This window comes from Hyperolius riggenbachi, chromosome 9, assembly GCF_040937935.1.
Source record: "Hyperolius riggenbachi isolate aHypRig1 chromosome 9, aHypRig1.pri, whole genome shotgun sequence".
Lineage (NCBI taxonomy): Eukaryota > Metazoa > Chordata > Amphibia > Anura > Hyperoliidae > Hyperolius > Hyperolius riggenbachi.
The window spans coordinates 50705456-50727042 of NC_090654.1; the positions used below are offsets into that span (position 1 = coordinate 50705456).

A 21587-nucleotide genomic window follows, 5' to 3' on the forward strand; every position below is an offset into this window, starting at 1 on the left:
ACCCCAATATGCACAAATCGTTAGCAGATATGACCCCCATATGCACAATCCTTCAGCAGATCTGAAAAAAAAAACAAAAAAAACATTTACTCACCTAGTCAGAAGACCTCCTGTCATGATCTCCTCCTGTCCCGACCTTGTGGCGCGCAACTCCCACGATCCTCTTCCTACGTCACGTCCTGCCTGGAGGGCTACGGGAAAATGGCCGCCCGAGGCCCTGCACTGCACTGGTCCGGCGGCCTCTCTGATAGGCTGCCGGCCAGCAACAACAGCACACGTCACGAGCGCCGCAGCCACTAGCACCGGAGCCGCGGCGAAGATCAAAAAGAGCCGCATGCGGCTCCGGAGCCGCGGGTTGCCGACCCCTGGCCTAGCTAATACAGTACTATTCCCCACTCTATATACCAGTATACTGTATATGCGATTCATTCTGTATTAAATGTTAAAATACAGTAATTGAAAATATATTAATTTTAGGGGGAGCCATGGAACCCAGTCTTTAAAGTGGACCCACATTAAAAATACAAGATTTCAGAAATAAAATCTATTTTCTAAATTATAATAATAAATAGCAGCCTTTTCTCAAATATAAAATATTTTACATTTATTGGAGGAACCTCTCCCTTCTTTTCATATTGCTGGGACGGAATCCGGCAATCTGGTGGAGTAGGTGGTGTCCGGCAAAGGAGGAATTGCTAATGTCTGCCACCTGTATAACCCTACTTATGAAAGGAGAAGGGTGAAAAGCATGCATTGAAATGATCATAGGCTTGAAGGAGTGTTAATTTATCTTTCTATGTGTCAGAGTGGTACAATTACAGACGAATAGACAAATTACATTTATATTGCGCTTTTCTCCTGGCGGACTAAAAACACCCGAGCTGCAGCTACTAGGACGCACTCTATAGGCAGTAGTAGTGTTAGGGAGACTTGCCAAAGGTCTCCTACTGAATAGGTGCTGCCGGCTTACTGAACAGGCAGAGCCGAGATTCCAACCCAGGTCGCCTGTGTCAGAGGCAGAGCCCTTAAATGGACTCTGAGCAGTGCAGTAACTATGGAAAGATGCATACCATTTTCAAGCTCTCTTTCTCCTCTTTTCAACAATATATAAACCGCCGCCCTACGCCTTTTAGCAAACGCAATTTCGATCGCAAAAAACTAAAAGGCGTAGGGTGGCAGTTTATGTGTCGTTGGAAAGAGGAGAAAGAGAGCTTCAAAATGGTATGCATCTTTCCATAGTTACATTGTATTACACAGGACGACTTTTCCCCAAAGTTGGCAGCTCCATTCAGATTTTTGACAAGCAGCTGACAGGTGGTGCATTCACCGGACAAATGGGTCTTTTCCAATATGTGTTTTACAATGCAACTGTGATGCAATCAGATCGCAAAACGCTTTGTACACTTCAAACTAAGAAACCAAGCGGGATGTTTCCATTGGTGCGCTGTGCTTGAGACACGACTTTCCCCATCGGAAACAGCGTGCCTGTTGCATTTTTCGTGCCATCCACTTCCTAGAGAGAGTATAGAAGTAAATTGCATAGCAATCACACAATTTTTCCGCGATTCAGCCATTAAAAATATTTTCCCCCAGGCCAAATCACAAATGCATTGCATTCGGGGCATACACCCGACCCACTCACTGCAGTGGAAACTGGGAAAAATGCAGTTCAATCACAACCTGATCACTGATCACTGATCACAGCAGTCACATTCCTCAGTATTGTTGTAGCCCATTGTCTCCTGTTTCTGTGGGAACTTCAAAAATAAAGCATAACAACAATTAATTCTCTTTCAAAATGAATTTTTGGTGGGGTTGAAAAAGTTAACATGCTCGGAGTGAGATCTCGGAAAAAACAATGGCTGTTAATTCTGTTCTACTGGCGACACAAGGGTTAAATTGATAGAGGAATTCTGATTTTTCAGCTGCTCAATTAAAATTGAGCATGTGTTCAATATTATTGCGGGGGGGAACAAGGGAAGATTATCATCAGTTCCCTATGTAATGCGATCATACTTGTAATGTTTGAAGTGAAAGAAATTGTTCAGGCAAGGGGGGGAAGTGAACACAACGGTATTGTCTAGGAGTCGTAATTACAATAAGGTACACAGGGGGTTAATGAGATTATTAACCCAGCAAATGCTGGAAGAAGATTGTAAAAGGCAGCCTAGGCTGATGCTGCCTGAGAGTACACATCACTTGCCAGTGAGTGTATGCCTGGCTGCATGGACTTTTTCACGGGTGATATTGTTGGATGGACCTGTTGCATGCCCTGATGAAGGTACATGTGAATCCCGAAACTCTTCTATATGCAACAATTAAACATTACACTGGGAGTGCCGGCCTTCTCTAGTTATTTCTTAAAACGATGGTGGGTTTGGTGCCACTACTCACCATCCTCATGCTGCTCATTGTCTTCATGTGGTTGACAGCCACATAGCTCTGTGCTTCACAGTAGTGGAGGCATTCCCATTCATTTTCCTTCGGATTTTGATAATGTGTAGAAAATCAATCAATCAATAATCCTTGTACAACTTTCTGGGGTACTTAACAGTGCTCACTTGTGTTACAGAATAATTCTGCATGTCAACTCGCTGACCATACAATTCTATGGGGCTGTTTACATTACTGCATTGTAACCGATGAATACTTTTATTCTAACTGGCTGCATGAAGGCTTTGTAGTAAACACTAAACGCGCACTGGGTGCGCCTAAAACATCGCACCAGGTGTGCCCAAAACGTCGCAGCTTGCGACGCTTTGGGGCACACCCGTTGCAATGTTTTGGTCGCACCCAGTGCGCCGTTTAGCGCACAACGCTTAAACTTTGCGTGCGCGCAAAACTTTGCGCCTCCTAAACGGCTTTAGGCGTGCTAAGGGGCTTTTAGGCGTGCTAACTAAGTTAGCACCCTTTTGTGAATCAAGCCTTATGTCTCTATTGCAGTTCACACGCATTATAACAGGTGTGGACCTAGTCTCCATCATAGAAATCTTGTTAGTTTACAAGATGGAGTGCACATCTCATAACATATGCCTGCCATTATAAAGTATATCTGTAAGATGCTGTATGTGTTGGTAACACGCACAGAGGCCTGACTTACTGAGGGAGAACAGGAGGAATATTGAACAGGAGGAATATTGCAAACCTGATATGAATTTATTACCAGTTTCATTCTGTGGTGCTGGATTGCATTGTGTTATTATATATGACACAACCAAAAAACAACTTTCTGCTAATGTGCACCTTCATCAATGCGTGCACACTGCTAGTGCTGTAACAATATCATCTGTTAAATCGCATCACAGCTGATGAGGTGTGAACTGTACATTGACTTTGCATCGCACCGCATTACAGAGCATTAAATGGGGTCGACAATGCAGCCCCACGTGGCAGTGAGAATGGACACTGAGACTCCTTTCACACTATATACAGTACGTTGGATTGCACACCCTGAAAAACAGGAGCACAACAGTGATGTAAAGCTGCATCACAGCCTATCGCTGTGACCCATACAGTGTAGCATACAGTCCACCTCGTCACCCAGTAATACACTGCCTACATTGCATTACCCTATTGGAAATGGTTGTGCCACACTGCAAAATAAACATATGAAAGCCCTCCTTGAACAATGATCGCATCACCTTGTAACGCCCCAAAATACATGGAGTTCCCAACACAACTTTCAACTTTTAATGCAACAAAAATTAAATAAGCTGTGTTACTTTGACCTCATGAGGATGAATATGTCTCACATGCAGTCAGCCATTATAACCTTTTGCTTGCAGTATTACTGGTGAGCGGAACCAGAGGAAGGGAGGCAGAGTTTGTGTGGAAATCAACAACTAAAAAGGCAAAATACACTTTAACACCAGTAACTGTGAGCCATTAAGTTACATCACTTCTCCACATAGTTCCTTCCTGAATTGCCCCAATAGCTTCCTCTTTCCATGGGAGAAGAAGCCTTTTTGCTGCTCCCAAAACCAGGCGAGCACCACTCCCTTAACCTCATCATCAGAGGTACACCTGTAACTGTGTAGTGCCACCTCAAGTCAACCAAAGATGTTATCACATGGTGTCCAATCTGGGCTGCGTTAAAAACGTGAAAGACGTTCAAGCTATAGCTATTCCATTATTTCCACGGCTGTGGCCACTGCAAGGGGACATGCACTGTCATGGTGAAGCAAAATTGCTTTTTGTCAACACTCCTCTCCCAAATGACAGACTGTTGCACTATGCAAGTTTGAATTACCCACAAGACACTGCCCTGGCAAGTATCCATCTACCCCTCAATGTGATCACTGCCTGGCCTCAGTATTTGTGCAGAGGCCAGGCAATCACCAGAGGTCCTGGAGGGGTCACGATCAGCATGGGAGGGGGCATGGTAGGAGCCATGGCTGGTCTTCTTAACCAGAAAATCCAGCCGAATATCACGACTCACAGGAGCTCAGCAAAGCCTCATCAGTGGCAGCTGCCTACTTGCGTTGCTGCCAGGGCTGTGGAGGGGTCGGAGCAATTTTGGGTACCTGGAGTCAGAGGTTTCATAAACTGAAGAGTCGGGAGTCGGAGTCCGATGATTTTTGTAAGAATTCCACAGCCATGGTAAGTATTAGACTAATGGCCCATACTCACGGGCAACAAGGCCGGCGACAGCTCGTCACCAGGTCCCTCCGCATACACACGGCGGAGTGACCTGGCAACTGATGCGGCGGAAGCTGTCGCTGTTGTTCCTCCCCCCGCCGGAAGCTCAATGTATTCCCTGCTTGTTGCTGTCGCTAGTCCGCATACCCACGCGGACTAGTGACAATTGCGGCGGAGTTGCGGCGGCAACTGTCGCCAGGCGATTGACCGCGCCAATCGCCTGGTGACATCAGCGACGGTTCGGGGTGCGCGCCCGTGCAACGCCTCATACTCACGGGCGACCTGTCGCCGCAACACGCGCGCGCCGCGTGTTGCAGCGACAATTGTAGCCCGTGAGTATGGGCCATAAGGAGTTTGAGTCTGAACCATTTTTGGGTACCTGGAGTCGGAGTCTGCAGTTTCATAAACTGAGGAGTCAGATGATTTTTGAACCGACTCCACAGCTCTGGATGCTGCAATGGCAAGATTGCATTGTTTAGAGTAGAGGTGCCCACACTTTCTCAGCTCGTTAGCTACTTTGAGAACTATCGGGTCAAAGTGATCTACTGCACTACAGCCAACACAGCCAACACCCTTCCCCCCCAAAAAAAAACACCCACACATAATTGGGCGGACCCCCACTTCCTCATCTCCAAGCGTACAGTAATTAGGCAGAGTCCTCCATAAATATTCAAATATAGATCAGAGTCCCCCCTAAATCCACACATTTATTTAAGAAGAATCCCACTTAATCTTTCAACAATAATTGGGCAAGCTATCTCTGAAATCCCCAAACATATTTAGTCATAGCTTCCCCCATCTCAACATAACATAAGTAAATACAATCACTCCCCCAGTCACCCTTCTAAAGCATAGTAACAGAGTCCCCCCTACAAAGTAATTAGACCCCCCATATAGTGCAGCGTACCCCCAAATCACTGGTGTCCACCTATTATAAAAATAAACACATCTTGCTGTGTGGCTGCTCACACACAGCGACTCGCCAGCAGCTTCTCTTCCTACCAAAGCCACGTGAACTGCTTGAAGGGGAAGGCAAAGGACGGCCATCTCCTATAGAAAGTGCTGGAGGGAGAGACACTGTCTCTCATTTAGTTGCACCCCTCCCCTCCCTTGTCTGATTGGCTGTGTGCTGCTCTGCATTGGAAAGCAGAGCAGCACAATTTAACAGAATGCGGCGGCTGCGATCAAGAGCAGTGTGCCGGCAGTAAAATTTCCCAGGCCGCTGCCATGCAGCCACGATCTACTCGACAGTCATTCGCGATCTACCGCTAGATCACAATCGACGTATTGGGCAAGGTTTAAAGAATTTCCATCTGTTTGTCGTCATGCAAACCACTACCTGTGTGCTTTAAAGGAAAGCTGTAGTCATTACAAATCTGCAAGGTTAGCTCAAAATTTAACTTTAGGCTCTGTACCTCGAGAGTTCCACGTGGGTGTCGCTGGGGGCCCGAATTATAAAAACCCAGTAGAGTTCAGAATCTTTTGTGGCTCTCACATAAGTATAAATATCCACTACATCTACTTAGCTCACCCTTTATTAAAATAGTTCTGATTACCTGGCGAAGGTGGAACAGAATGCTATCCTTAAGCCGCATCTACACACGTAGATGCGGCCGCGATGCTGCTTATCAATCGAGCCGCTGATGCGGCTCGATTGATAAGATCCGACAGGACGGATCTCCGCACCGCCGATTCCCTGCTCGCTCCCCGCGAGGGGACAATGGCAGGGAATCGAGTGGAAGATAAGCGGCGCCGGCGGGGACAAGCGGGGAATCAAATGCAGCGCACGCGCGGCGAGCGGGGACACGGAAGAGGCGATTCGGCGGCTAATCGAGCCACTGGATCGCCACAACATCTCCTCAACATCTCCCCGTGTAGACGGGGCTTTACACTCTCCTGGAGCTGCTAATTATAATGCCAATATCCCATTCACTGACCAATACCCACAGTGGGAAAGATGGAAGGCAGCTGGCATGTATATCCTTCAGAAGCTAATTGTTGAGGGCACTTTGCTTTCCTGGGATGTGGTCAAGCTAACCCCTGGCCTTACTAATAACTTTTTTTGCAACATGCATATCAGTCTATCTTGAGAGCTACCTCAGACTTGACTGAACAGGAGTTCCTGCCAGGATTGGATAGGCCCAGCCTCATCTCTAGGCTTCATTCAATTCTATGGTATGATTTTCTCCCTGCTAGCATTCTGATGGAGAAATGGGCTTCATTGTTATCTATCTTATGCTGAATACACACTTTGCGTTCCTGCACTCGATGCGCCCGTCAATTCATGTCGACTTGATTATTTCCAAGCATTTCCAAGCATTTCAATGATTGTTGGGTCGATTTACATGTAAAGTATGCCAAATCGACCTAACGTTCCATCGAAACGCGAATCGGACATGTCGCAAATAATCGAGTCGACGCGAATTGACGGGTGCATCAAGTACGGGGACGCAAAGTGTGTATCCAGCATTAGAGACAGAAGAATGGGATTCAATCTTTGATCACATGTTTAGGTCTGCATTATTATCATTGCAAAAACTATGAAGTTGGCTCACAATGGTGTTAGACCCTCATCCCAATGTTTCCACTGCGATTCAGTGATACCCGGCATGTCTCACTGTTGGTGGCTATGTCTGGCTATTCAAACACTGTGGGATAAATGCTTTCATCAGTTGTCCCTTATATTTGAGGCCTGGAACCCACTACAAGTCACAAATCGCTATCGCAATCACTAGTGTCTTTAATTAGCATTTTGTAAGCAATTTCATGAGCTTTTTACAACGATTTTAGGAGCGAATTTAAAAGTGTATCGATTGTGATAGCTATTTGCGATTAGTGATTTTATTATGATTGGTCATTTCAAATTTTTATTTTTTTTACAGTTTGCAGTAATTCAATATCACACACAAATGCCTATGTGCAGCGATTCATGAGCTATTTGCCAGCGCTTATATACTTTACATTAAAGTACAAACGCTGCCAAAATGCTGCATGCCCTGCGATGGCGATTTGCCAAATCGCAATCGCTCTAGTGGAATCTGTCTAAGACATTTACATTAGCAGGGTGTTTAGGGAAATCGTTAGCAATTGAAAGCGAACCCTATACGCTCACAAAAGCGCTCTAGTGGGTTCCAGCCCTGATTCCCAGTTCAGAAAGAGATGGGGGTCGCACCTGTTCTATAGGCCCCACCTAGGCTTTAGCAAGCATTATGCAAAGTGTTTGCATCTTCATACTGACAGGAAGTAATTATGATTAGTCCAATTCCAAGCAACATACAATTAGAGGTAGCCCAGCCTTGGAGAACTCATGGAGAAGCACATGATCAGTTTGATCAGCTGATAGATTTGTAAGCCTCTGATTTGCTGGTCATGATCATGTGTTAAACCAGGAAGTCATCTCAGCAAATCAGAGGCTTACAAATCTATCAGCTGATCAAACTGATCATGTGCTTCTCCATGAGTTTTCCAAGGCTGGGCCATCTCTACATACAGTTTGCATAAAATTTGAGTGCAAGCAAGAATTATTTGCTTCTCATGAGCCATCTCTATTCCTAAGCAATGCTCGATTGATATTTTGATTGCAGATCTAATCGGCAAAATCGTATTCAAATTTTATTTTATCTCTGTGCGGAATACTAAAATACTAAATATTGTATGCCCAGTTTAATAACTTTCTTTTTTAAATTAGTATTATTGATTTATAAAGCACCAACATATTCTGTAGCGCTGTACAGATTAAAGGTGGCCACTAACGGTCCAATTTTTAGCAAATAATTGAGCGATTAGGTAAATGTGATCGGAAATAACATAGTATTGATTGTTCCCCCGTCAACTAACCAATCTGTACTTCATAGTCATCACAACCAATTATAAAAACGATTTTCCTAATTGACAAATTTGCCGTTTCTCGATTTAAGAATTGTTCGAAGTTGATTGGGAACATGAGTTGAGTTATTTTCTGCCAATGTGATCATAATTCGCTTATATCCTAAACGATTGCTAAAAATTGGATAGTCTGTAGCGCAGAAACAAACATGGGGGTGCATAATAATACAGACCATGATCTACACAACAAATAGCCACTGGTACATAATACAGAATTGGTAGACATAGTAATTACAGTGACAAATGCATCCTGATAAACACCTGTACAGCAAATTCCAAGACAAAAAAGGATGAAAGAGCTCTGTCCTTGTGAGCTTACAATCTAATGCTGAGAATACACCATGAGGTTTTTTTTGGGGGGCAGATAAATGGCTCGATAGATCATTTCCGACGGGTCTGATTATGATCGTTTTTCTTATTGTGTTTCTCGCAGAAGTGAATGGAAATCAATTGGAAAGTAAATCTGCCAAAAAAAAACTCATCATGTAATCCCAGCTTAAATCTACTTTAGTTCTTTAACATCTAATATAATGTAGTTTTTACTTTGAGGTGGACTGAACCTTCACAATACACTTGCATAGGAGTATATACACTTGTTATAAATACAAAGCACCCGGCGTATGTTTATTTAAACAGATATACAAGCATTGTTCGGCTTGGTGTTTGGTTGAGGCACACAAAGGCTTACTATTGTACTTAGATGGGAAATCATTGCATTCTGGGAGGACAGTTGGGGAAGCCGGCTGTCTTCAGGTCACTGGGTAGATAGCGATCTAGCCCAGTGTCTTCTAAAGACATTTTTTTGTCTTTAACCAACTTTAAACTTTGGATTAAAAGTATTAGAAACACCCACACAAGATGACTATCTGACTGGTGACCCGGGGTCATCTGCTGCCTCTGGAGTACATTATGATCGCATATAAATTCTTACATTATTATTATCATTATGAAACGGCAACACACTTTGCACCGCCACACGATAGGGAAACCAGAAACACATTTACACTGTACAGAGCAACAGGCCGCAAGTCAAAACGTTTACCAACTAAAGAAGGGGGGGGGGGGGGGGGAAATCAAGACAATATTTCGCAGTCATCCACTTACTGTACGGAGTTGATTTTCTCTTCAAACGGCTCATCTTCATCAGCGCTAAACTAAAATGTCAGGAAGAGGAAAAAGCATTATAAACACCATGCTGTTGTGTAATTTGATTTTAAACACGTGCTTATGTTAATAACGGAACAATGCTAGGCTAAGTAAAGCTGACAGGTTGATTCCTTATAACCGTTTTCCTTATATCGGATATCGCCGGGAAGAAAACACTTTTTCCCATCGGTAAAATGAATCAAATTCTCAGAGGCAAACCCACAGTTTGGTAAAAATCTAATGATCTTCAGCTTAATTTAATCCCTTCCTGAAAAATCTTTTTATTTATTTATACAGGGTATATCGCTAAAAATCAAATTTCACTAATAGATATATATCAGATCAGTGTGTCTTTATTCAAAAGAATGTGTCCATTTGTATTGGAAGCTTTTATCAGTAAATCGAATACCGTAAAATTTTTTAAAAAAAGTGCTTCTTTATTATTCTTTGCCATCAGGAAAATGTGCTATTTATTGCTAAATATGCACCTTTTAAAATAAGCAATTAAATAAAACTAACTGATCAAAAAAAGGAAAACAACAACAACATCGTATTTCACCATCAGTAGGTCAGTGGTGGTTAACTAATCCAAAATATAGTTTTGAGGTAAAATAGACCACTTTCTAATCATGCATTAAAAAAAAAAAAGGCTGGATTCACAGTGGTCAGTTGCACAATGCACGTGTTAAAATTTATGTGAACTGAATGGAGACTGGACATAGAATTTAATATAAAGCCTGCATGCAGCAAGTTCAATAATGTGATCTGCTACAAGGCAGAACTGTGAACAGGCCCTTATATTGTATGGACAGTGAATTGACATGCAGCATTATTCTGCAACGCAACTGAGCACTGTGAACTACCCCTTAAATTGAACCTAACCTGAGAAGTATATGGATTTTTCCTTTTAAAATAATACCAGTTGCCGGACTCTCCTGCTGATCCTGTGTCTCTAATACTTTTAGCCACAGCCCCTCAACAAGCATGCAGATCAGGTGCTCTGACTGAAGTCAGACTGGATTAGCTGCATGCTTGTTCTAGGTGTGTGATTCAGCCACTACTGCAGCCAAAGAGATCAGCAGGACTGCCACGCAACTGGTATGGTTTAAGAGGAAACATCCATATATCCCTCTCAGTTAAGGTTCCCTTTAAAGCAGAGGTGCACAAACCCTGCCCTCAAGGCCCACCAACAGTACATGTTTTGCAGAAAACCACAGACATGTACAGGTGAGGTAATTAGTGTCGCAGCAGAGCTGATTAACTACCTCTGTAGATTGCCACAAAACATGCACTGTTGGTGGGCCTTGAGGACAGGGTTGAGGAACACAGCTTTAAAGCGGTATTGTCACCATAAAAATTTAATTTCAACAGCAACTGGTGTGAGTGTATTAAGTGATAAAGATGCTAATCCTGCATTCAAAACTTGCAAAACTTTTTCTGCTGTTATGGATTGTAGTTATCACATACTTTAGGAGCACTGGCCCTAGTGCCAAACAGTGCCAAAGAGTTGAATGCTGGGTGTTCTTTTTATCTATAATATATTCCTCCTTTTCCATTTATTTCCCTATCTAGCTGCTCATCAGTAACACCCTCTGATTACTTGTGTTTACAAGCAAGGCTGAGGTGACTCAGTGATTGGATGTGTAAATAAAAAATAGACAGTGCAGTTCTTAGTATACACCTCAGTGGGAGTGTCTGAAGACTCTGGGAGGAGGGCAGCTAATGAATACACAATGAGCAAGAGAAGGGAGGGGGGAAACAAGAGTCAGGGAGGATATGATGTCATTAGCTTGGCAAGATGGCCACTGCCTAGAATAGGATTTTTTGCTTTTCCTTTATAAAAATTCACAGGAATCATTAAGTGGATAGCACAATACATCTGTTATGTAAGTAGAAGTAGTATTTATCTACTTATATATGTTTTTCATTTCTAGGTTAGCATGGGTGTCGCTTGTTCTTTAAAGTGAACCCGAGGTGAGAGTGATATGGAGGCTGACATTTTTTCAGGGTCTATGGCTGAAAGTATTAGAGGCAGAGGATCAGCAGGACATGCAGGCGGCAACTGGTATTGCTTAAAAAGTAAAAAAAAAAATATGGAAGCCACCATATCACTCTCACCTTGGGTTCACTTTAACCATCCAAGATAATAAAGTGTGAGATGGCCAGGAGCTTTATCTGTTACCCATCAATAGAGGCTGCAAGCACAACAAGAAGAAAAGCGCAGGTGTAAGAGGTGCTATGGGTTATTTATACCATCAGCTACTGCTAGAAGATATTTCTTGACTACTTAAAAACTGGCCCTGTCTCTTTCTACAAATTACATCAACCATTAGCTTCTTATGCTGAGATTATATATATATATATATATATATATAGATATATACACACACACATATATATATATATATATATATATATATATATATATATATACACACACACACACACACACACACACACACACACACACACACATATACATACATATCACCTTAATGGGGCTATAGGTAGCACTTTGGCTTTCTATGCTTCCAGAATCCAGGCTGACTTTTTTTAGTAAGGTGGGGGTGGGGCTTACAGAATGTGGTAACCAGGCCCTGGCAATGCACCAATACTTAGCCACCTGCCTAGGTCACTTAGTCAGTGGTCCACCTCTGTTTTTCTGTATTAACTATACAGCTGCTCCTGCTAAATCCTCAAGTATAATTATAAATGCCTCTGTTTCATAACTTAGGAAAATTCTGTGTGGTGCAATTTATTGTACCTTCAGAAGAGGGTCAACATTCTGTACTAGTTGTAAGGGGTGCAGAATCTTATCTGTGGATCCGACAATCAGGGCATTGCAGTAGTCCTTCAGCTGGGATAAGGGGTTTGATTCTCGACGGGTCAAATAGATAATTTCCGACAAGTGTGATTTGATTTTCATCAACTTTTTCCTGATCAGATTTTCACTTCAATACAAAAACTATCAGAAAAAACGACTGGATATCAGATCATACTTGCTGGAAATTATTTATTTAACCCGTCTATCTGATGGGAAATTACATGGTGTGTACCAGGTACAAACAAAAGCAGAAATTATTGAAAAATGAGGAATAAAATGATACAGGATATTTCCATACTGTTTTTACAAGGTTACCAAGAACAGGAAAAAAAAAAACTATAGACAAATACAAAAAAACTGTTCCACATTATTATTTTTAATTTATATAGCGCCAACATCTTCCGTAGCCTTATACATAGGACAAGACAAATATTGGCGAACATATGTACATGAGCAGTTCAAGACACTGTACAGTCATGACAGCCAGTACAAATACAAACAGAATTAATGTGTGGATTGCCATATCACTAAAATTGGTACACATTCATGTAGCAAGTTACAGAAAAATAAGAAACAAGAGGAATGAATCTAGATGGGTAAAATAGTCCTGGAAGTAAATTGGTATATAGATGGACTATGATGGACATTAACAGGCAATGTTCATTCCAGACATTCAGGAAATAACACATCACAGAGCAAGGAGTGACCTGCATGCACCTTGTGTACTGTTTATATAAACCAGCAATGTCACTCAGAAATGCAGGAAAAGTATTTAAAGGGTTCAAAACAGACCTCGAGGAACAAAAAACAACAACAACAATATACACACACTGACAAAACAACAATGAAGGCCTTCTGGGCAGGGCGCTCCACTCCTGTCTCTCTTCTCTACAGAATACCAAAGCAGCTCGACTCTGTGATTGTTTGTCTCCAGTCCCTAATTTACACCCCTTCTTTAAATGTACAGCACTGTGCAATGAGTTTGACTTTATAAAGGACAATAATAATAATCATAATATACAAAGACAAAATAATAAATAAAAAGTGCCCTTAAAAATAAATAAACGTGAAAAGCCTAAAAATTGAATTCTAGTGAAGGAATATGAATATGAAGAATCTCTCCTACGTGTAAATATGTAGCTAATGCTAATCTCACCCAACATCTTACTACAATTTTCTTGTTTATTTCTATTGCTTTGATGGAAGTTTGGGGATTCCTGGAATTTTAAGGCTTGTTGACATTTTTCCCACATAGAACGCAGGGATCCCTTGAAGCAGCAGTCACGACATTTAACAAATAATATACAATAAAAAAAAAATGCTAGCATAAAATAGAGATGTACGCTTTACAGCCACACAGAGCTCACACCAGGACAATTATGCAGATAAAAACATAAGAGAAGGAATTAGAAAAAAACAAAGTACATTTACAGAAAGTCAAGCTAAATGTCTTGCAAAGTCGCATGAAGGTGAAAAGCGCACCCGTAGGCAGTAAACAGGTATATTTTGGGATACCCACACCATAATTCACCTACCCTGCATTTTTAGTCATGCAACTGACTACATATTTCTAAAAACAAATTTTATACGCCAGTACAGACAGTCCCCTACTCACAAACGACTTCAATAACAACTTTTCATATGTACAAACAAAATTGTCTCCATGTACAAAATTTACAGTGCTGTCCTGTTATTACATATTTTAGTTATGTGATAAAGTAATGTTTGAAACAGTTTAAAACATTTGAAGTAGATTGAAAAAAACAACAAATCCAAATCCAGAGTTGTCTAAAAATAAATCATGTATCCACATTTCCCTATGTATATTGTATTCCCTATATATTACATGTAGCTAAACTTACAAACAACCTCTTGGAACAGAACCTGTTTGTAAGGACCACCTATACATACAAACATTTCAAAGAAAACCTTTATCAGAATAGTTGTAATGTTGCCAAGCAGGAATGGGTCCTGCCCGGAATTGGGGCTTGGCAGATAGGACACAAAACATCAAAAATGTTTTTTTTTTGTTGCTGAACATAGTATAAAGAAAGAAAGAAAGAAAAAAAAAAAAAAGAGAGTAAAATATGTACACTGACAGCAGTGTGTGCGTATGTGAGCAGGCAGACCTGAAAACAAATGTTAAGTAAATATAATATGGCTCACCTATATACTAAGACTATTAAAACATGTTAATGTTGTCCTGACGTGTGAACAGGAAAGGGGGCTGCTCAGCCAGAGTGGTACCAGAGGAGAACTAGCTGGAGGTCTTCTTTACGCTGCATGCAATCTGATTAGATTGTACGTACATTTTTCTGACTGCAGATTGCAGGGGAATTTTTATGTAACCTAAAGTGCGTTATTCTTTTCCCACTAGTATAACGCAATTCTTGCAAAATCACAAACACCCCACATGCTGCATTTCTGATGTGTCTGTATTTGTGTTTCAGACAACGGAAGGGCAAAAAATTATATACAGGTATATACTGTATCTTAAACAATGCAGTGCAATTTTCCCACATAAATCAACCAAACCAATTTCCCCGACAATAAAAATAATGAAATAAATAAAAGAAAGCATACAATCACACAGAATCTTTTTTTTTTCCCCCACAAGAAACTTAGCAAATGGGAAAATTTAATCACTCTCGTGTTTTGCAGTGTGGACAGGCCCTTAATGAGCTCTGGAATATGTCCCAAGTCGGTGAAAAATGCAGGCGAGAGAGGACAGATTGTACAGCAAGCTCATGGCGAACCAGAACTCCTAGGAGTATGAAAGGGGCTAAAAAGGACTAAAAAGGACCAAAAAGGCCCCTCACTAAAAACAGAATTTTGCCTTCTTAAAATAGAAGGTATTTGCGATTCAGGTTAGAGTGAGCTTGGAGGAGTCCCACAATGCATCATCTCCACAGTGCACAATGTCACTCATCCCCTCCTTTGTCTTCTATTAAAGTAGGGAGTCGCTGTTACAGTCACCAATCAGTATCAGAGGCGCATTGCCACTATTGGACCTTTTTGAGCTTGCACTCCTTGCCTGATGAAGCGGGTTATACCTGCGAAACGCGTTGCGGAGTGCCAAAATAAATTGTTATTTGCGATTTGAACAATCTCGATTGTCCATCATTTCAGGAGGTAAGTCCACCTGTACTCCTCCTTTTTAGTTGTTTTAAGATCATTTTAACCTGCCTGGCGCCTCTGTCCAAAATTTGCACAGTATCTATGATGTGGCGCTGATGAAGCATGGTCTGTTGCAGGTTTCTTGGATTTGGTATGGTGGGTTGCGGAAGGGTAGGGCTTGCTTGCCACTCAGCCTTCCTCCCATTCTTTTCTACAGCAGGGAAGTTTGGCCTGGAGACAGAAGCTGCAAGTAGAGGTATGGGAATTCAAGAAGCAAGGAGGAGGACCTGCAAAGGAGGTCATGTGACCCCTGAAGTTGAGGAGGAACCCTATAGGTGAGTATGTTGGAATATATTGTTAGATCAGGTAGCGGAGCAGGAGGCGAGGAGTAATACATTAATTCCTATTAGTGGGCTTTAAATTCACACCAAGAACAGAAAAGGAAGTTTTCAGTTTTCTCTAAAAATTATTTTTTAAAAATTGTGGAAGATATCTGAAAATAATTTTGATAGCTGAAATAATTTGGTGCATCATACAGTTCTCTGTTACGGAGATAAGACCTCCTCTGGTCCATTTTAACTAGATAGAGTAATAAGTGGAGAATACAATCATTCTATTATCACAGAAAGATTATAAAACATTACAGCAAGCAGTACCTAACTTGATCACTGTGCCTCCTTCGCTATCCATAAACAGAAACACTTGACTCAGCGTTTTTTTATTACCAAAATGTCAAGAGGAACATGGTCATAACTTCACATAGTTACATAGTTATTTTGGTTGAAAAAAGACATACGTCCATCGAGTTCAACCACAGAACAAAGTACAACACCAGCCTGCTCCCTCACATATCCCTGATGATCCAGACGAAGGCGAAAAACCCTACAAGGCATGGTCCAATTATCCACAAAAGGGAAAAAAAATCCTTCCCGACTCCAGATGGCAATCAGATAAAATCCCTGGATCAACCTCATTGGGCATTACCTAGTAATTGTAATTCACAAGTGACCAGCTTCATCAAGTACATGGCAGGTAGTCCGGATGCGTACAAAAGGATTCGCCGTCGGCAGACTTGGGCGCAGGGTACAGCCAAAATGGCTTATCCTGCTGCTGCACAAGTTCCCGGCGGCGTTAATTACTATTCCCCCTCTAGGTTGCTGTGGATGGTGGGGAATGTTGTAATTCGGCTTCCAGCTATTGCTGCGGCAGAATTGCAGTGTTTTAAAAGCAACTTCAGCTCCGTTTTCTGACGGCGCCCAAGTTACTCACTGAGCGCCGCTATAGCCGTAATTCCTGTTACAGTCTATGGTGGCGCCAGCTGCGCCCAAATCTCCTGCACTGGATTGCCAGTGTTCGGTCCGTATAGTCCCCTACTTACAAACAACTAGAGTTACAACGTTCCAAAGCTGCAAACAAAAATGTCTTCACCTGCAAAATACACAATACTGTTTTTCTGTATTACATATTTTTGTGGTTAGATGTTACAGTGTTAACTGTTATAAGTAGTTAAAGGGACACTGTAGGGGGGTGGGGGGAAAATGAGTTGAAGTTACCCGGGGCTTCTAATGGTCCCCCACAGACATCCTGTGTTGGCGCAGCCACTCCCCAATGCTCTAGCCCCGCCTCTGGTTCACTTCTGGAATTTCAGACTTTAAAGTCAGAAAACCACTGTGCCTGCGTTGCCGTGTCCTCCCTCCCGCTGATGTTCCCAGGAGCGTACTGTGCAGGCCCAGTATGGTCTGTGCCTGCGCCGTGCGCTCCTGGTGGCATCAGGGGAAGCGAGGACACGGCAACGCAGGCGCAGTGGTTTTCAGACTTTAAAGTCTGAAATTCCAGAAGTGAACCAGAGGCGGGGCCGGAGCATTGGGGAGTGGCTGCGCAGGCACAGGATGTCTGTGGGGGACCATTAGAAGTCCCGAGTAACTTCAACTCATTTTCCCTTGACCCCCCCTACATTATCCCTTTAAAAACTCTTTTAAAACACATTCAAAACAACCCCCCAAAAAATGTCCAAATCCAGAGTTGTCCAAAAGTAATTCATTTATCCACAGATCACCATGTTTACCACAGGACTCAACCTACAAACAACCTCCCGGAACAGAACCTGATTATAAGTTATATTATTAGTTAGGTTATATTATTAATAAGTATTTATATACCACAAACATTTTCCACAGCATTGTACATACTATATTGCCTCTTAGCTGTCCCTCAGAGGAGCTCACAATCTAATCCCTACCATAGTCATAGGTTTATGTATGTATTGTGTAGTGTACGTATCATAGTCTAGGACTAATTTAGGGAGAAGCCAATTAAATTATCTTTATGTTTTTGGGATGTTGGAGGAAACCGGAGTGCCCGGATGAAACCCACACAGACATGGGAAGAATATACAAACTCCTTGCAGAGAGTGCCCTGGCTGGGATTCAAACCGGGGACCCAACGCTGCAAAGCGAGTGTGCTAACCACTACGCCACCGTGCCGCCCCCCGTCAGTCGATTCCTGGCAGATTCGATCAAAGCGATGCAATCAGCTGTTATGTGTTTGTGCCAGCCTAATTCAGTGCTCACAGCTTCACATTCAGATGACCCCCTTCTGTTCACATAATGGCTGTATTGTAAAAACACAAGGCACCAGAGCTCTTATATTTATTTCTACAGTTTACATGCTTTTCCAAGAAAGTTTGCGGTTTGGTCCTCAGAAAATGAGTCTTTATTTTTCTGTATAAATATTCTGCACACCATTATTATAAAATATGCCCAAAATTGATATCCCAGTTATGTTGGGAGCATTAAAATAACAGAAACTGTTGTTACTCTATTAGCGGCTTATATATCTGAGCCTGGCAAAAGCCTACTCTCCATATTACTACTGACATGATGCATCATCCTTTCCAATAGCCCTGCTGCTTCCTCTTAAATGTCAGCAGAGCCTGACAGGCAACAGTTCCCAGTTCTCTACTGCCCTCTATTGGTCAGTACAAGCTAGGCGTCACACAACACCAGTTCAATTTACACTTTCCAATATTGAGCAAGAAGCAAATAATTATTATCTGACAAACCACAGAGGCTATTAGAGAAGGAAATGACTGAGCCGAGCATTTGTTATTTAATGTAGATTTACAAATACACAGAAAGCCTGCATGTATTATTTTCAGTAAATTATACATATAAATGTAACCTCTTTCTTACTACTAGGAGGGACTTACAGATGCCTTATTGCAATAACAAATAAATAAACTGAATATGTTACCCATCAGCACTGCGAGAAAGGCTGGAATCTGGTATTTGAATCTCAAAAATGTATGGTAAACAGTTGCCAATGATCTCCTGTGGACACTGACAATCACTGTGAATACAGGGAATACAATTTTATACAGGAACATCTAAGGGAACATACTTTTAGTGAGCCCAAGGTGAAAATAACTGATACGATAAAACAATTGTATTTATACTCCTAATCCTTAAAAAAAAAAAAAAAAAAAAAAAAGTGTTTGTAAATGTTTAAATATAAAATAAAACCAACAAAGTATTGAATGTTTTGTTGCCTTAAGTATCCCTAAATGAAAAATGAACTATTGACCCTTTTCTACCTCCCTCTGCTCTCAGTTGTATTCTGCCAGGAAAGCGTTTTTGGCTGTCATTTGCTTATCAGTGAGATTTACTATATTCCCAGAAGACAAGACAGAAGCTTTCCTTTGAATGCCTAAAAGTTAACTTTTTCAGACAGCAAAATAAAACAAGTAAAACAGCCTGGTTATTAATATTTTTCGCACTTTACATACACATGATTGTCTCATGTCACATGTTGTCTTGGGTACACTTGTGCATTTAATCTTATACATTTACAGTGGTTGTTTCTTGATGACAGAATAACTTGCAGTAAAGCATTGAGGAAGCACTATTTACTAGTGCAATCTCAAAGGAAACAAAAAGTTCTAATCGAGACATACACTGCAATAGTTTTAACAAAATAGACTTCCCGGTACATTCTATATAAAAAAAAAAAATAAAAAAAAAAAAAATGGAATCAAACATTCAATCAATCAAAATCTATGCATAATTAGGGCCCCCAAGTAAATACAGGTTTATACAGTAGCAAGAAAGGGACAGGTGGAACATTATCCATTTAGGGCCCGTTTCCACTATCGCGAATCTGCATGCGTTTCCTGCATGCGGATTCGCACAGCCAATACAAATGGATGGGCCTGTTTCCACTTGTCAGTTTTGCTGTGCGTTTTTCTGTGCAGGATTTTTCTGCACGGCAGAGCCATCAGAATTCGCCTGCGTGTGGAATGCAGGCGAATCGCACACAATTTAGTAGGGAAATTGCATGCGTTTTTTGCCGCGAATTCGCATAGGTACCAATGTAAATTCACACAGGCAGTAACATGGTTAAAATCGCATATACCCTCACCTATGCGAATTCGCATGTGAATTCGCGGCAAAAACGCATGGGGAATCGGCGATTTCATCAGCGGTGGAATCCAGGCGATTCCGCACCGCAATAGTGGAAATGAGCCCTTAGGCTAGGTTCATAGTGCTAAGTTGCATTGTAGAATAATTCTGCAGGTCAACTTACTGCCCATACAATTCTATGGGCCTGTCCACAGTAATGGATCGCGTTATTTTAACTTGCTGCATGCAGGCTTTGCATTAAAGACTAGTTCCAGTTTTAATTGCAGTTCACACACATTTTATCGTGTGCATTATGCAAGTGACTACTGTGAACTTAGACTAAATCTTCTACATTTACAGTGGTTGTCTCTTGATGATAAAATAACTTACAGAAAAAAATGGGAAAGCGCCATTTTCATTTATTGAGTCTTCAAGACCAAACTCTAATGCAATCTCAAAGAAGAAATATGTATTGTTCAGCTAATTGATAAAGCAAACCTGAAGTAAAAATAAACAGATGAGATATACAATTTTATCTACAGTCCTAATCCTTAATTTCACTCATGGGAAATAGGATAGTTTTTCAAGTTAGGTTCACAGTGATCAGTTGCATAAAGCATGCGTTGTAATGTGTGTGAACTGCAACGGAGACTGGACATTTTAATACAAAGCCTGCATGCAGAGAGTGATGCTACGTACACACATGCGACAACGATCGTTCGTTGTGACCGGCGAACGAACTTATAATTGACGTAAGTAAAGTTAGTTTTAAAAGGTGTGTAACGATCTGATCGTTAGAACGAACGTTACATCACGTAAAAGCAACTATTGCGCTTGCGCATAAAAATAAAAAGTTCCATGGAAAAATAATGAAATGCGCATGTCAAGCCTAGTACGAACGATCGTTTCCAACGAAGTACTACTTTTGCAAACGATCGTCGTTGGGAAAAATCCACCAAGCTAGATCATTCGTTTTGAACGATCTAGCTCGTCCATCGTCAGACTTCATGGTCGTTGGCTGCTTTTTTTCAAACGATCGTCGTTTGAAATGATCGGGGAACGATCGTTTCAAACGGCTATAGTCGCATGTGTGTACGCACCTTAAGAATAAAGTGATCAGTTACAATGCAGTACTGTGAACAGGCCCATAGGATTGTATGGGCAGTGAATTGACCAGGGCTGTGGAGTCGAGGAGTCTGAGCAATTTTTGGGTACCTGGAGTTGGATGAATTTTGTACCCACTCCAAAACCCTGTAGTTGTCATGAAAATTGATTCTGCATTGCAACAGAGCATTGTGAACTAGCCCATAATTTTTTTTTCAGCTCCTACAGAGGCAAATCTTGAACTTTTATTTTTTTTATCTGTTCTCTACACTTAGGGCTCTTTCACAGTGGGATGGTAAAGTCGCACGTTATAAAATATATTAACGCAGAGTAACGCACAGCAATGCAAAGTCTGTGCGACATTCACAGTGCACACGTTGCGTTAGTGTGTAACGTTATTAAAAAGTGCTGAACGCTGTATGTTTAGCAATGTATCTGCTGCATTATGTGCATTGCACATGCTCAGTAATATTTTT

General features: G+C 41.5%; 1 protein-coding gene across 3 annotated transcripts in view; it reads right to left on the reverse strand.

Moving 5' to 3' along the window:
• Positions 1–21587, reverse strand: part of LOC137532315 (renalase-like) — a 603961-nt gene that overhangs the window by 559222 nt on the left and 23152 nt on the right. For 2 of the 3 annotated variants that reach the window (XM_068252717.1, XM_068252726.1), the window contains one exon: positions 9628–9677. The gene's annotated coding sequence lies outside the window, so the exon portion shown is untranslated. Of the gene's footprint in view, positions 1–9627; positions 9678–21587 lie in introns of those variants that run through there. The other variant, XM_068252721.1, reaches the window with a different exon arrangement.